The sequence below is a fragment of the Babylonia areolata genome, chromosome 22 (assembly GCF_041734735.1).
Source record: "Babylonia areolata isolate BAREFJ2019XMU chromosome 22, ASM4173473v1, whole genome shotgun sequence".
Lineage (NCBI taxonomy): Eukaryota > Metazoa > Mollusca > Gastropoda > Neogastropoda > Buccinidae > Babylonia > Babylonia areolata.
This window is the reverse complement of record NC_134897.1, coordinates 4,635,655-4,650,712: the sequence shown is the minus strand read 5'-3', so window position 1 is coordinate 4,650,712 and position 15,058 is coordinate 4,635,655. Positions and strand designations below refer to the sequence as shown.

The 15,058-nt window shown below is 40.8% G+C and overlaps 1 protein-coding gene across 4 annotated transcripts in view; it reads left to right on the top strand.

The window, feature by feature from the left end:
- Positions 1-15,058, top strand: part of LOC143296923 (advillin-like) — a 214,067-nt gene that overhangs the window by 173,293 nt on the left and 25,716 nt on the right. The gene's annotated exons all lie outside the window — the stretch shown is intronic.

Here is a 15,058-nt window from a genome sequence, read left to right as displayed (position 1 = left end):
CAAGTCCGTTTTACAGAAAGCAGAAAAGTCGTGGAGAAAAAAATGGCACAGAGAACTACGAAGTTTACGCAAAAGCAATTCAAGAGAAGTATGGAATAGAATTAAAAAGAAAAAGAAAACATCATGTCCCATAAATTTATAAGACATGTTTCACCACGTCAGCAACCTCAACGTTAATGATAATGAACATATTGACAGTACAGCGACAATACATGTTATCAATTTAGAGGATAATGATGATATTTTAAATGCATGTATTACTGCTATCAAAAAACTGAAGAAAGGCAAAAGTGCTGGTGAAGACATGATTCGTAATGAGTATATCATTAACAGCGTTCCTTTGCTGACAGAAACATATTGTAAATTATTTAACAAGATACTGTACGAAGGTGTTGGACCAGAAAAATGGGTATCCGGCTTGATATTGCCATTGTATACTTGACTGTGATAATTATAGGGGAATAACTTTGCTCAGCTGTGTTGGAAAACTATTCACTACAGTGTTAAATGCTAGACTGACTGATTATATCGATGTAAGTAATATACTTTCAGGGGCCCAAACAGGATTTAGACAGTCCCATTCTACATTAGATCAAATGTTTGTTTTGAAATCACTGATTGACATTTTCTCCGTGAAAAAGACGAAACTTTACTGTGCTTCTGTTGATTAAAAAAAAGAAAGAACAAAAAAGCCTTTGATTCAGTTTGGAGAAGTGGGTTATGGCAAAAATTTGTTAATGAAGGTATGAATGGTAAAATTTTGCGTGTCATAATGAATATGTATGATAGAATTAAGTCATATGTGTTTTTAAATGGTGAAAAATCTTATTTCTTTAGCATTTGTAAGGGTGTACGACAAGGAGAAAATCTCTCGCCTTTGCTTTTTTCTCTTTATCTCAATCATTTAGAGTCGTATTTGACTGAGCATCATAGTCCATCTGTTGATCTTTTATTGAATGTTAACATTTCAGACTTAGATAGTTATATGCGATTATTTGTACTCTTGTATGCAGATGACACAGTTTTACTTTCGGAGACGAAAGAAGGATTATAACAGTCCCTCAATGTTTTTCACAAATATTGTTTAAAATGGAAACTAGTGGTAAATGTAAAGAAAACTAAAGTGATGATATTTAATTATACAAACAAGCTAAAGCCTGTTTTTAAGTTTGGTGATGCATGTTTGGATGTTGTCGATTCTTTTAAATTTCTTGGTATCGAATTTAGTAGAAACGGAACTTGTTACAAAGCTAAAGAAATGATTTATGAATAGGCTGAAAAAGCTATGTGTTCGTTACTTCAGTCAGCCAGAAATCAAGATTTACCTTTACATATCGTTCTGGATATGTACCAGTCTATGATTATTGCTTGTTTGTTGTATGGTGCAGAAATATGGGGTTATGAAAATGTAGATATACTTGAAAAATTATAATTGAAATTTCTTAAACGCTTGTTCAAACTGAACAGGAATACTATGACCCAAATTGTTTATGGACAAACTGGTATTTATCCAATTAGTGTGTTCGTGAAAGTGAGATTAGTTCGATTTCGGACCAGCTTAGTGATATCAAACACAGAAAAATATTCTGGGAAAATATATTTGATATTACTTGATTTATATCGAAATGGTATTTAATCTTCAAAATGGATGAGTTGTATCAGACAATTTTTAATAGAAACAGGGTATGACTGTGTTTGGGATGCCCAGTACTTCTTAGAAAGGGAATCTTTCTGCAAGAATGTCAACACTGCTTTGAGAGATAGTTTTCAAAATCTATAGAGGCATGCTCTAGAGGCGAGTAGTAAATGTTTGTTTTATCGAAATTTCAAACGTGGATTTGGTAGAGAAATATATATGTCAAATGCCTGATAATTACGTTATCAGCTTCTTCAGATTTCGAAGTAATCATAAGCTGGAAATAGAAACAGGGAGACACAAAGGCATACCACGGGTTTGTAAGGTTTGTAACATGTCTGTGATTAGGGATGAGTTTCATTTTATAATGGAATATCCCAGTTATGATCAGTTACGAAATAGATATGTTCCTATAAAATATTTGTCTCCAAAATCGGTTTTTAATTTTTGTAATATGCTCAAAGGAGGCAAAAAAAAGTCATTTTAGCTGTAAGATGATTAGATTTGCAAATGTTGCCTAGCTACACTTTTGGAGTTAAAAGGCATTTGTGTTTTCTCAACTTTTTGTGACATTGTTGTGTATTTGGAAATGTTTGTTCTGGGCATGTAAACATTATTCCAATAGGAGTGAAAGAATAATTAAAACTTGAAACTTGTGTGTGTGTGTGTGTGTGTGTGTGTGTGTGGTATATTTTGTGCTTTTTTGGTGTGATAGTTTATATTTCCAATTTGTAGTATTGTCTCGGTGTGTGTATGTATGTATGTATGTATCTGTCTACCTATATGTATATCTGGATGTATATATATATAGATAGATAGATAGATAGATAGATAGATAGATAGATATGTGTGTGTGTGTGTGTGTGTAGACACACACACACACACACACACACACACACACACACACACACACACACACACACACACACACACACACATTTGAAGTATTGTCACGGTGTATGTATGTGTCTCTCTGTGTTACTTTTGTACGTCTTCATATACAGTTGTATGCCATTATATGCACCATTGTATTCATTGTTTCTTGTGAGACGCGAAGAGCCCACTGTATGGGAAGTGTTCGCCATATACGTACCACACTCCTCATTTCATATTCATTGTTGTTATTATTATCATTAGTAGTAGTGGTAGTATTTTCATCATCACCATCGGCATCATCATAATTATCATTATTGTTATTATTATAATCCCTTGGGTACTATCCTCTTTACTGTCTATATTGCCAATGCTTCCATTGGTGAAGATTTCAGTTACCATTCAATCGCTGCCGACTTTCAACTTCACAATTTTGACACCGCTGAAAATCCAGACCCTTTTTGTTAAATATGACCTGATTGCTTCTTCGACGTCCAAAACTGGGTGACAAGTAGTAGCCAGTAAAACCTAAGTCACGCCCTTTTGTTTTTTCCCCTGCTCATTCAGTCAGTCTTGGCATTCTTTCTCCAAGCTCTGCCATTAATCAGTGCATAGGTGTTGCTGTTGGTAAGACACTGTACATGCAACAATTCATTTGCCAGACCTGTCAGTCATGCTGCTGTCTGTTACGATACATGTACACCTACCATGTCGCTTCTATCATTCTCTCTCACCTTAACAATTGCACTGTCTCTTGCCACCAGCAACCATAACAAGGACACAGATTTGAATCAGCAGAGATTGTTTTTTTCTGCCCCATCATCTGCACCATTACAGTGGCATTACTCCCACGCCGCTCATTTAGATTCCCCCATACACGGCCACACCCGGGTTCGTCCGTCACAGTTCCAGCGTCGGCAGTGCGCAGGGAACCATCGATGTTAGGTTGCCAGGAAGCCACACACCAGGGGAGACCCTGCACTGCTGCTGAGTCACTTCGGTGGTGTTCAGTAGTGCCTGTTCTGATTAGGACACCACCTACTAAGCCCCCTACTAACGACAATAATGGCTTAGTCGCGGAGCCAGACTGAGTGAGCGTCCCCCCCCCCCCCTCCCATTGTGGAGACCGCTTTTTGTTGTTGTTGTTGTTGTTGTTTTGCCTGTGGCCAACTCCTGCCAAAAGTTGGGTGTTCCACTGGTTGAAATGGGAGGACTCATTCTTATTCGACATCAAAATAGAACATTATTGTCCATGATTATGGGGCCCTTCGTACCCTACTGTCATGGTGACCCCTGTTGACCGCTTAATTGTTGTCTCCACAAAATTCTGGCCGGCGACAAATTAGCGGAGCTCAGTTGACGACAAATCAACATTTAATAGAACACCACCGAATTGTCGCGGGTCGGCGACAAATCACCGCATTGACGACAATCCTGCGTCTCAGATATCCGTCAAATTCTTGCTGGTCCATGACATATCGCCGGACTGGTGCTATCGCAATGCTGAATTGTCATCGGCGACAATTTAGCGTTTATTATTTGTCGTCGTTATTTCCTTCACTGGCAGTTCTTCACTTGAACAGTTTGTATTGTTTCATTTTAAAAACTGATGTCAGAAATACGTCACACAGAGAAATATTTGTGATACGTGATAGATTTATTCACAATCAAGACAAATCATCAAGCGTCCGTCGCGCACATGGCATAATTTGTGTTAGTCAACGAGTTGAGAGAAATCGTGGGATTGCAAGAAAGTGTGGTTGTTTCCCTCCCACGTTTTTCTGTCAGTTGCAGCCTAAAAAGGAAATATGAACACATCATTCCAGTCTTGCAACTGCTCCTTTGGCTTACTGTCTCTGCCAGATTTGGCACATCATTAAAGATGGTTTCAGGGAGGTGGTTGCTGGCCCACAATACATAACGTGCGGCGCGTATGGCCCACCAGTGTGTGGATACGTGGCGCCCACTTACGAGCCCCCATGTATGGGTCAGATACAAAGAGGTCATCCCAACGGCAGAGCAGGTGGAAGAGACATCTCCCAATGGCTGCAATGGCGGATGAGGATGCCAGTGATGGGTAGGGAGACTTGTGAGCATGCCGCAAGAACTGCTGTGGACCCACAACATTTAGGGCTTGTATTCCTAGTGTGTGAAGCCTGGATTCGGCAGACTGCGCGGAAGAAACCATCATTGAACTAAGGCGATCCTCAGCAATGCACCGTGAAGCGCTAAAAGGGCGTAGTGATACACATGCAAAACACTGCTGGCCATCCACTGCATCCTGACCTATCTACAGCCGTCTCAACTATGCTGGGCCCAGAAAGGCCGGGACGAGAGAGTGAGGCTGACGACATGCACATCTCTCCCTAACTTTAATCCAAGTCAACTGCAAGTCGTGGCTTCAAATTACCCTGCGCAACACCTCAAGTCCTGTGGCGATGGGGGAGTGGCGAAGCAGCAGGTGTGGATACATTGGAAGCTGTTGTCACAAACCTGCACACAGGCGGCCCAGGGCATAGGGTCGCTCTCTTTTGGACCAAAGGAGCAGTGGAGCTCGGCAGCCTCCTGGGTGTCTGACCAGCAGTCTCCAGGATCGCTCTGCTCACCTAAATGGAGGAAGGGGCTAGAAAAGGTGCCTCAAACATAGCCTGCTTCACTTCTCCCTGGCCAGATTAACGCGACTGGCGGGGATCCCTCATAGCGGTCGACAAACAAAAACTAAGAAAAAAAGTAAAGAAAGTGATGGTGCTCAACCTTGGCCCTGGAACGTGAGAACTCTGCTGAATAACATTAAGGCAGACAGACCAGAGAGAACTGCACTGGTTGTAAAAGAGCTAGCTCGCTACAACGTGGACACAGCAGCTCTCAGCGAAACGCGCCTAGCAGACAAGGGTCAGTTTACAGAACGTGGTGGTGGATACACGTTCTTCTGGAGTGGTCGCAGCAGCGCTGAACGGCGAGAAGCAGGTGTGGGATTAGCCATCAAATCTCACCTCGCCTGTAAACCCACCAAGCTTCCAGAGGGTATCAACGACCGCCTGATGACACTTCAGCTCCCACTCACAAACCTCACAAACAAGAAGAGTGCAACGCTGATTCGTGCCTATGCTCCCACCATGACCAACCCAGATAATATTAAAGACAAGTTCAATGAAGAACTTGACACCCTCATTTCAACAGTCCCAGTCAGAGATTCTCTGAGCTCATTGCTTTCAGGGACTTCAGTGCCAGAGTAGGGACAGACTACCAAACCTAGCAACGGATCATTGGAAGACACGGCACTGGCAAGTGTAACAGCAATGGCCTTCTGCTCCTGAAGACGTGTGCCACGCTTGACCTTGTCATCATAAACACCCTGTTCTGCCTACCCTCCCGTAAGAAGACGTAATGGATGCACCCTCGCTCGAGGCACTGGCAGTTTATAGACTACGTCATCACCAGGAAGAGGGACAGGCTGGACGTCAGAGTGACGAGAGCCATGTGTGGTGCTGACTGCTGGACCGACCACAGCCTCATTGTGTCCAAGTTCAGGCTTCGCATTTTGCCCATGAGAAGACCCCAAGGTCATAAGACTGCAGAGAGGCTGAATGTCTCGAAGCTGAAAAGTTTGCAGAAGAACTCGCCAACGAACTCCCCCCCCCCCCCCCCCCCCCACTCTCCCACCCGCTGTAATCAATGTCTTGTAAGACAACCACTTTGCTTTAAAGTCTTGAATGTTAGATTGTATTCTTGCATTGTGATCTATTTTATAACCCCAGGAAATGTATCTTTCAAAAGCTGCGAAGTTGGGCCCGCATTTGTCAAATTTACATTTATAAATGTACATTTTTCCAAGAAGTATCGCCAGGTTGAAAACTGTATCAGTGCGTACACTTTGAGCAATGCCAAACAGTACTGTGTTTTCAGTTATTTTGATGTTGGTACATGTCACACATTTCACCCTCAGTAACTCTTCAAAATTCTGCCAGAAGTGTTTTGAATGTTGGCATCTCCAAAATATGTGCTCATTGTTGTCCTTATCATTGCTACAAAAATCACAATAATTATTATTTGTAACCCACATTTCTTTCAGGACAATATTAGTTCCAAGGATTCTGTGTAATATGCGTAACTGATGCCATTTCAGCTTAATGTCTTGAATTTTGCTTTATTTGTAATTTCTGTTTCCATTTTCTCAGACCACTTTCAACAAGACTTTGGAAGTTTGTCATCTAATACCAGAATGTCATAAAATGATCTGGTTCGTTTAGGTACTGAATATATTATTTTAACATACTGGGGGTATCATGTGCACAGTTATTTGGCATGCTTAACTTTGTCTGTTGTACATATTTTAGAAATGGATGTTTTACAGCTATTAAATGCTAAAAAATGTATATTCATTCCGTATTTCCTATTAGATTTTTCTTACTTGTCAAAAAATGCGAAATTCAGTAAACACCCTTAGGAATCCTTTGTTTATAATCTGTCATGTTAGTTTCAATTCTTATATTTTCATTGAAGAATATTAGTTCAGAAAGTAGCTCAGTTTGTGAACGTGGCTTTGCACTACTGCCAAACTGACTATAAGCCTAAAACGTATGCTCCCAAAACAAATTGTCACGGGATTTTTGCTTGGCAAGGCTAGGACAATATTTTTCTATTTCGGATAATAAAAAAGGCAGTATTTCCTCACATGTGTTTAGCTGTATTTAATTTCCTTATCCAAGAGAGTTTAAGTGCTGAAATATATATTCTAATATCTGGTAAATTTATCCCCACCCCCCCACCCCTCCATTTATTATACTTTCTGTTGCTGTGTTTCTACTTATCTTGTCTTGTTTGCCATTCCATATAAAATGGAAACACATTTTTAAAGGTTATTTACAAAGTCATCTGGGAGGGGGGGGGGGGGGGTAGGAAGTAAAATCCGTAGATGGATCAGTTTGGATAATGTAAGAGTTTTCAGCACAGCAACTCTCCCAAGAGGGGTGTATCACTTCTTTTAATCCAAATTTTAAATAGCGTTCTTAATTCTGAAAATAGTTGATTCTGCATAGTTGATTTGCTCACATTGTTAAATATTGATTGTGAACCATACCCCTAATATTTTGAACTTTTCAGGATTCCATGTTATATTCATTTGGTGCATGTATTTTGTTTCTGTGTTGTTTTCACTACCTAACCAAATTGCTTGTGTTTTATCAGCATTCATAAAAAGTCCTGAGACATTTCCGAAGTTCTGAACTATTTGAATGGGTCTTTTAAAAGATATTCTATCCCCATTATTCATTAACTGAGCGTCATCTGCAAATTGAGATATTTTGTGTTCTTTATTATTTATTTTAATTCCTTTTATATCTTTTTTCTTCCCCGATCATAATTGCTAATATTTCTACACACAATATAAAAAGCTAAAGCGAGAGTAAATCTCCTTGCCGACATACTCTTTTTACGGGAAACCAATTAGCATCGTGGCATATGCAATTGTTTTTGATCGTATTTTCATGAATAAGAAGTCGATGAATAAAATGTCTGAAACGGTCAAACTGATTTCCATCAAGGGAAGGTTTTCAGTCCCATGTTACTCAGTGGAATGTTGAGATATGACATCATCTAATAACTTATTGATTTCATCTACACACTGTTTTTCTATTAATAAAGTGCAATTAAATTTCCACATAGTATTATGTTTTATAGTTTTACCAAATCTCAGTTTTGATATTATCATTGAGTGATCTGATCGGTAACCAGCTATGATATCTGTGTCTACAGAGTTCCACATAAGTTCCTCAAAAGAAGGAAAAAGTCCAGTCGACTTTGTTTTAATGGGGAGGTTCTTCGCCAGGTGTATCGTTGAACTTTAGGATTATTTTCTCTCCACACATCTACTAAGTTTAATTCTGTTATGATATTTTCTAATGCATCTGTTGCTCTTGGATTGTTTATATTGTTATAATTGTCATAGTCCAAATAGGGATCAAGAACCAAGTTCCAATCACCCACTGAAATTTCGATCATCTGTGTTCGGACCGTAAACATTTACCAATGAATAATCTTTTCCCATACTTTTCAAAGATATTATTAAATATTTACCATTGATATCCTATTCTGTTTCATTAATTTTGAATTCAAAGTTATTATTCAATGACACTGCTACTCCTTTTGCATTGGACAACATTTATACAACAAAACAACATTTATACCCTCATTTTGATGTTAAATATTTTTCAATCTTTTTTTTAGTGAAGTGGGTATCTTGTAAACAGTATATATTGTATTATAACAATCAACATAATAACATGTGCCACATAAATGAGAGTCTCACGACAAGTGTATTTGCTAAACATGAAAGCAAGAACCCGTGAATGAAGTTCAGAAGAAACACAACGGCAATCTGTGTTTACACACGCACAAACCAGTATCATCCACTCAAAAAAACAACAACAAAAAACCAAACAAGCAAAAAACAAAAACAAAACAAAAAACCTCCCCCCAACACACACACACACACACACACACAAAAAAACAAAAACAACAGCCACATCCATCTTGGCTTCGAAATCCACAGGATTTCCAAACATAAACTGCTTCGCCCGATTTTATGTCCACACAATAACTCTCGTACAAGCTCTTCTGACCTGTTTGCATTTTTAACAACTGAAATATTTTGAATAAAAAACGTATACATCCAATCAATGCTGACGAACTTAAAGGCAGACTGCCAGACATACCACAGGAAAACAGGACCAGCGTTGAGAACATGGATGGCCTTCAGAGATGTTGTCTACGCTACTGCCCTCGAACATCTCGGACCAGCAACCCGAAGAAACCAAGACTGGTTCGATGAGAATGATGATAACATAGAAAAATCAAATCAACTGTTGAGAGCGCGTCAGAACGACCCCACGTCACAAGCCAAGGAAGATGTCTTTGCTAACGCGAAAAGAAAGGCGCAGAATAAAACCGCGAGATGCAGGACCGCTGGTTCAGCAAGAATGCGGATAAAATCCAGGGCAACGCAGACAGCCACGACACAAAGCGCTTTTACGATGCGCTTAATGCTCTATACGGACTCCAGTCCTCCGGCTCCTCACCCCATCTCAGCACAGATGGGACGCAGCTGCTGACAGAGAAGCAGATTCTGGAGCAGTGGGTTGAGCATTTCAACAACGTCCTCAACCGTCGTGCCAACATCAAAGAGGAACCCATTTCTCGCCTGCCTTAGGTAGAAATCATCGGGGTCAGTAGTATGGAGGAAAAGAAGGGAGGCCGCCCGCGCGCCAGCAGGCCGCCATGTTGCTGGAGGCTACTGCCTGCCGCGAACGCCTCTCCCTCTCTCTCTGTGTCTGTCTAATTAAGCTGGCAAATCTGTTGTGGCTGAAAATTACCTTGGTTCTAATGTATACAAACAACTGGAAAGAGAGAGAGGGGGAGAGAGAAATTGGTTACTCAGCTGTAAAATGTTAACTGCGACGAAAACTTACAGGAGGGAAGGGGTAAAGAGAGAAAACGAGATAGTGATGGCGCACACACACACACACACACACACACACACACACACACACACACACACACACACACACACACACACACACACTTTCGTTTATCTATTTATAGTCTGTTCATCTGAGATGATGATATTAGACTGAAAATAAATCATTATTATTATTATTTGGATTATTATCATTCCTATCATAATGATGATTGTTTGTATTAATTAGAAGTCGACATTTCTGTATATTCGAATGAAAAGGGGGGCAGTTGAGGTGGAGGGGAGGGGGGGGGCAAGGGGGAGGGGACTAAGAAAGGAAGAGAGAGAGAGATACGGATACGGATGTTTTATTCAATATAGGCCATGGCCCCTCATGAAGGGGTGGTGTAAACAAACATTACAGAGGTAATATATTCAGATATGTAACATAACACAGTTGTAACCTGAAAATGAGAAAGACAGTCATTATCTGCAATTAGTCTTATTCACACATAATAACAAAAAAGCGGAAAACTAGCACACACTCAACTGCATATTGTATTTCTAATCTTTAAGGCTTTATACAAGTAAATTGCTAGCTGTTTATTAACGTGTTTCTTAGTGGATGACATAAGCAAATACAGTCTGAACAAGGAGGGTTGCCTATGAAATTTTGAAGGTATCAGCTGATTTCTGAGATCACTTAACACAGGACAACAAAGTACAAAGTGGAGTTCACTCTCCGTCGCACTTTTACATAAAGGACAAATAAGGTCACTATCTTTATGTTACCTGTAACGGTAATAATGCGTAAACAAATCAGAAATTCCAAATCTAAGCTTTGCCATGATACATTTTAAATGTCTATCCATATTCATAGCCAAATAAACCTGGTACCGTATGTCTCAAATTAATATGTCTATAAAAATCAAAACGATTACTATCTTGGATATGACTCGACCATTCCTGCCAACGACAGTCGATTAGTCTCGATCGAAGTGTACGTAGAAATCCGTTTATATCCTCTACTCCTTGATTCAGCCACACGTAAGCAAAGCCTAAATCATGCAGTTTTATTCTCACCTTTGACACCCAGTTAGTTCTACCTCTATTATCCAGTTTCAGTTTCAGTAGCTCAAGGAGGCGTCACTGCGTTCGGACAAAACCATATACGCTACACCACATCTGCCAAGCAGATGCCTGACCAGCAGCGTAACCCAACGCGCTTAGTCAGGCCTTGGGAAAAAAAAAAAAAAAAAAAAAAAAAAAAAAACCACACACACAACCACACACACACAAAAAAAAAAACAAAAAAAAACAAAAAAAACGGGGGAATAAATAATAGATAAGCTTGCATAAATAAATAAATAAATAAATAAATAAATAATAATTATAATATAGAAAAAGGTAGTAGTAATAATATTAGTAATACTAATAAAATGATAATAATAAAACATAAATAAATAAATAAATAAGACAACAATGGTGATAAATAAGCAAATAAATGTAAAAAATGAAGACACACATTCACACATACACCCACACATGCATAACAGAAATGCACCAGACATGCAGTTTCACATATATGAAAGCACAGTCAAATACATATAAACGTACATGAGCTCCAACACACACACACACACACGCATTACCGTGCACCTCCTCTACCCCCCTCCTCCACACACTCATTTCTAGTCTAAGTATCGCAGCTTCCACGGCACACACACACACACACAAACACAAACACACACTCACAGAGATGAACACTTACTTGTACAAGCACATATGAAAGCACAGTCAAATACATATAAACGTACATGAGCTCCAACACACACACACACACACACACACATTACCTTGCACCTCCTCTACCCCCTCCTCCACACACTCATTTCTAGTCTACGTATCGCAGCTTCCACGGCACACACACACACACACACAAACACACACTCACAGAGATGAACACTTACTTGTACAAGCACACACACATACGCCCATATCTCCCACCCCCAACTCCACACACGTACATACAAAGATATATATATATATATATATATATATATATATATATATATATATATATATATATATATACACGTTCCAATATCCTGTTGCTCCCACAGTGTAGGCATGCATACACTCACATACCTCATCCTCTACCCCACCTCCCCCTGCACTCCCACCTCCCCTCACACACACACACACACACACACACACACACACACACGTACACATATCTCTCCTGACACTTGTGTACAGTTTCACTCTCGCGCATTCACAAACGCACTCAAAAGCACACATACACACAAACACACACAGCCGCCACTGACTGGCCGCAAGAGGGATGGGAAAAGATCTCTGATGCCAAGAACGTGGCGTCTAGTGTGTTGCTCGGTCTGTTGTGTTTGGAAAGGCCCACAGAGACTCTGTTCCGTTTTGAAGAAATTTGCGCAATGTTGGTTTGGAAATGATGCCGATATTTGTTTGATTTGCAAAGCATCGTGCTCTACCTTTCATGTTAGATTTGCGGCCGCTCCCTCTCTCTGCTTCTATTTCTTTGAGGCGATCGATGGTGTGATGGCCTTGTACCTGTTCTTTTTGGTATTCTTTGACTTTTCTGAGGATTTCCGATTTTCCTAGATGTAGGCCGCTCGTTGGTGTTGCGTTACCAGCAAGTCTGTCAGCTCGCACATTTCCCTTAACACCTGCATGTCCCGGGCAGTATGACCATGTGAGTTTTTTAATCTGAAAGTTGCGCATTGCGTTATGCCACTCTGGGCTTCCCATTCCGTTTTCAATTTTCTGTATGAGGTTCATTGAGTCGGTTAGAATCATGGCATGTTGGTTTCCGGGCGTATGGAAGGACGATAGCCACTGGAGGGCATGTGTCACAGCTTCAACTTCCATCGTTAGGCTGGAGGTTGTGACTTTGTAGGCAGCATTCTCTTCCCAAATTGTTTTTCCATTTTGTTTCGCAGTGAATCCCCAGCCAGACTGGTCTTTGGTGACTGAGCCATCTGTGTATATGATGATGTCCTCTTCTTTACTGTTTTCTTCTATAAGCAGCTTCACTTCCGCATCAGTTTTGCCCTCTGGCCATTCCCGACAATGTCTTCCTAGAGTGGGTGAAATGACTGTGTTGAATAGATGGTTGAGGTTTTCGGGGTTTTTCTCCCATTCTTTTGTTTCTTTCAGGTCTTGAAGTCGGCATACTAGCTGGATTGTGTCTTCTGCTTGCCCCATCCATGATCTTCCTCGTCCTAGACGGCTGCCTTTTGGTTCTTTGACTGCGTCATGCAGTGGGTTTTGAGGGTTTTCTAATGCTTTGAAGTAGGTCTTGACCTGTTCTAACTTGTTTCTGGCCTGCACTGAAGGAAGGTCAAGCAGGTATCGCATGGTTTCTGTGGGCGTGTCTTTTGTTGTTCCAAGGATCAGCCTCATAGCTTCATTTTGGACTCTTTCTAATTTTAGGAGGTTGCTTTGAGACGGTGTTGTTAGCCCAAGTCCGTAGTCGATCACACTGAGGACGAGTGATTGGTATAGCAGGAAGAGGTGGCGTTGTTCAATTCCTTTGGTTGCCATTGCTTTTAAGACTGAAAGGCCCTTTTTGCATTTGAGAACAGTGTTTTCCGTATGTTTTCTGAAGGTCAGCATCCTGTCAAGGTGTATTCCTAGGTAGCGTAGGCATTCAGTTTTCTCAATTTGAATCCCATCGAATGACACAGAAGGTGGTGATTTGCTCGCGGTTTTGTTGTTGAGGGTGCACAGCAACGTTTGGGCTTTCGCTGGATTGATGGAAGATCCTGTGTCTTTGCACCATTGAGCAATATTGTTTAGTTGTTTCTGGACGGCTTCAGTTCTTTCCTGAGCATTTTTCGAAGTTTTGAAGACCAGGCCGTCATCCGCAAGGGTAAGCACCCGAGCAATTCCATTGTTGTTTAAGTCTGCAAGGCCCTTCGTGTAGACATTGTAGAGGACAGGAGAGAGTGGAGACCCTTGTGGCAGTCCCATGGATAGTTTAGAAGGTGCAGACATCCAATCTCCGAGGCGTAGGACGACGGTTCTTTCCTGAAGCGCTGCTGCTATCCATCTTGTCAGTGTCAAACTTACTCCATACCTTAGTAGCAGCTCCATGAGGTGCGCAAACTGGACTTTATTGTAGGCATCTTCAAGGTCAATTGCTACTGCTAGTGTTTCTTCTTTTCTTTGAAATCCTTCATACACCTCATATGCAAAGGCAGCTGCATTTTCCCATGTGGACTTGCCTGTTCTGTAACCACCTTGATTTGAAGGGAGAATGTGCCTGTGTTCAAGATCCCTTGCAAGTTTCCTGGCTATCATGCGTTCCATGAGCTTTCCAACAATGTTTTGCATGGTTAGGATCCGGTAGCCGCTTACCTGACGATGGTCCTTTCCTGGTTTTGGTATGGGTTTTAAGAAGCTGTGTGTCCAGTCCTCCGGCACCTGTCCATTGTGGAAACTGTTTTGATATAGATTGAAAAGTTTGCTTCTGTCTTCTTCCGATAGCTCCTTGATGTCTGAGTAACGAACTTTGTCTGGGCCAGGAGCCGATTCTTTCTTGCATTTAGCTATTGCCTCGTTTAGATCATCCATTGTCAAGTCATCATCAGGTCCAGTCTGCATAAGGGTTTGGTTTAACTCCTCAACATATTTCTTTTTCTCATCTAAGTTTCTTTGATCACTCTGTTGTATGAAACGTTTGAGCAAGGCAGATCCTTTTTCTTCATTTGTCTTAAGCTTGGTTCCGTCAGTGTCTAACATGTCTGGGGTTGTTGTTGTGCACGTTTTCCCTTCCATGCGACGATAAAATTGCCAGAACTCTGTCAATGTTGTGTCATAACTGAGTGCCTCGCAAAACTGTTTCCACTTGTCATTTTTGGCCTCTTGAGCAGTGACTTCAAACTGTTTAGTTTTTTCTTTCATTTTTGTTTCAATATCTTTGTCCGGAGATGGTTTTGTTCTTTCTTTTTGCCAAAGTTTGACAGCCGCATGTTTTTCTATCCAGGCTCTCTCTGTGTCGGTATTCCACCATGGGGGCTGAATAGTTTGTATCCTGTTCAGTGCCGTTCTTTTGT